Below are 2,735 nucleotides of genomic sequence, written 5' to 3'. Positions count from 1 at the left end.
ATGCTGGAAGCTACATTTGTTGCCCTAGTGGAGATGCCCTTAGCATCTTTTGCCGTTGTAGACCCGGGTACAATTTTTTGCGCTTCGTGGTTGGCTTGGGCTGCATTTACATCCCAGCTTTTGCAACGAGTAGAATGTGTGTTGGCAAGTTCTTGCAAGGACGATTTGTGCCGACAAAAGATGAGTTTTGCCAATTTCGTTTGGTTAAGTTTAGGTGAGATGAGTTTACGGGAAGAGTTAGATTTTAATATGTTTGACTAGTGCAGAGTTTTTTTGTGTGTGGGCAACACTGGTAGAGTTGAAGCTGAGATTCATCAAGAAAAAAGAGAGAAAGAAATAAATGTTAATAAAATTAAAAAGTGGAATGTCTAAGCCCAGGTTCGAACTGGGGACCTTTAGTGTGTGAGACTAACGTGATAACCAACTACACCACCCAGACATGTTGTTAAGTTGCAACTGTTTCGCCTATTAATCAAAATCTAATACTACTGTAGTTTATCTTAATAATTCTGAAATCCGTGGAAGGAACGTGCACGAACGTTAAACCGGAAAGGGCCCTTCACCACAGACCGTGAAGTCGTAGGAGTAAGCGTGAGGTCTCCACCAAACAGGCCATGTGTGCTTAGGTACCAGAATCCAAAATAGGGTGCACTGATCCAGAGTATGGTGGGCTGCTGCTTGTTGCCCGGAACTCGTGTGGTTTGTCTTCTTTATTTTGCGGTGTACGTACTTGAAAATACACGACTCAGATTGCGAGGACGCAATTTTGCAAGTATTCCTTGTGTCACGCCCTGGTACCCATTGAAACCAAGTCTGCGCATGCTGCTAAAATAAAGATTATCGGATACTCCCCTGACCCCTGTACGCTCGCACGCCGGCGAGAACGTTGTTTATGTACTCCGTAGTAATTCTTTGACAGCAGCGTTCAGTCAGTCATGTCGTTTTGACCTGGTACCACTGTGCACGCTCAGCAGTAACTCCAACTGCCCCGAACGGCGCCTGCCCCAAAACCGCAGAGGAGGCGTGGCGTGGCGAGCGGGTCCTGGTCCTGCGTTTCTGTTGCTTTGTCTGTCGCTCGCAGCGGCAATGAAGGAGCACATGGTCGCCCTGGCCGGCAGCGCGCATGGCGACCTCTGCGTTCAACACTGTTGCTGCCCTGACCGGAGTCCGGCGGTAGGTCAGACAGAGCACACCGTCCCGGCGAGAAGCTCCGTCGCCGGTAAATAAAACCTACCCAACCCAGTCGCCGGTGAGATGCGTCGCCGGCATGCCAGGATTATTTTACGAACCGTTGGAACGGCAGACAGACCCGACAAGACATCGATCCCTCCATGTGAGGCGTAGGGATGGGAGATTTTTGAACCAGGAAATCGGGGAAGAAGGGGCCCCAGGCTGCGAAACCTCCAAGGCATTGAATGGCAAGGAGCCACGTCCGTCGTGGGAGGTGACCACCGGCGTGTGGACAGAGCAAGGGGCCGTCGCGTCGCTGCGTATCGTCGACGCACATGGAGTGCCGCCATGGGCAAAGGATTCGGGGCGCGTCGCGTACCCTACCGTGAGCAGGGGGCGGAACGTGCGAGTGTCCGGCGAGGCGACTGACCGACGCCGCGGGAGGAGGCTTTGCGGCCTGCATTGCAGGAGAGGGAGGGCCCTCGCCGCGTCGCCGGTCAGGTCAGTGGTCACCCTCAAGGCTACAAATCCTATGCTACCCACCTTGTCAAGCTTGGCATGCCTGGTACCGGTGGGTAGAGTGAATGCTACGACTGTGGGCATGTGACCCTAACGTGTCACGCACAATACATTACTGCCATCCTCTCTCTCTTTTTTTTTTCATGGAACAGACTGGCGTTTTTCTCGGCCGTGACAGTAAATCGAACAAACTAAAGCCAGCCCGCAGGCCTAGCCCAGCAAGAGATCGATGAAAATGCTACCAGCCAAGCCTAACATGCTTTAGTATGGCCCAGATAGCCCACTTCAAAATGTCAGCCCACCCAAGCCAGCAAGCATGGAACTCGTGCAACCATTGCAAGTTTTTTTTTTTACTTTACGAAAAGACGACAAATGCCATATATCAAGGTCAACCAAAACCCTTACAGGGCCATCTTTGAATAGAACGGGGAAAATTATACATATAAGTGCCGATTGGAATCAATGTACCATTTCTTTCTCCTACAGTTGCTGACGGCACGCCGCTCGATCCTCCCTCTCGAGCTCCGAACCACGTCAGAGCTAAGGAGACGTTGTTGACGCGGCAACCGGAAAGTCGTTGGCCAAAGCCAGAGGACACGAGGCGATGGTGGTACAAAAATGTATCACCACCTCAAAGAAGAAAGCGGCAAAGAGGGGTGGGCGACTACCCTAGGTATGGCCAGGATGACCTAGTGAGACATGACCTCGCTAACCCCGCAACAAAGCCAAAGTTGGCCAAAGTAAGTCATCGAGCCGAGACACGAAGACTACCTTGTAAACACGAAGACAAAACTACATCCACCACTCAAGAAGAACGATGACAAGATGAATCTCCGTCTTTCTCAACGCCACCGATGAGATTGTCACCATCCAGGTGGACAAAGAGTTGGGGGACGGGGGGGGGGGGGGGGGGGCTTGTTCTTAATCCGCGCAACACCGCCATCTCCACCATGGTGCCATCGCCGACTGGCCAAAACCTTACCTTGAGAGACCTAACTATATCGCGCAACACATGTCTAGGTTTGCATCCCTCATTTCACTGACGC

General features: G+C 51.8%; 1 non-coding gene across 1 annotated transcript; it reads right to left on the bottom strand.

Annotated features, from left to right (window-relative positions):
• Positions 1-365: 365 nt before the first annotated feature.
• TRNAV-CAC (transfer RNA valine (anticodon CAC)) lies at positions 366-439 on the bottom strand. The gene has a single exon. It is a non-coding gene; the product is annotated as a tRNA-Val (tRNA).
• Between the last annotated feature and the right edge of the window lie 2,296 nt (positions 440-2,735).

This window comes from Lolium perenne, chromosome 6 (genome assembly GCF_019359855.2).
Source record: "Lolium perenne isolate Kyuss_39 chromosome 6, Kyuss_2.0, whole genome shotgun sequence".
NCBI classification, from domain to species: domain Eukaryota; kingdom Viridiplantae; phylum Streptophyta; class Magnoliopsida; order Poales; family Poaceae; genus Lolium; species Lolium perenne.
The sequence above is the reverse complement of the archived record's forward strand: the minus strand, read 5'-3'. Positions and strand labels throughout refer to the sequence as shown.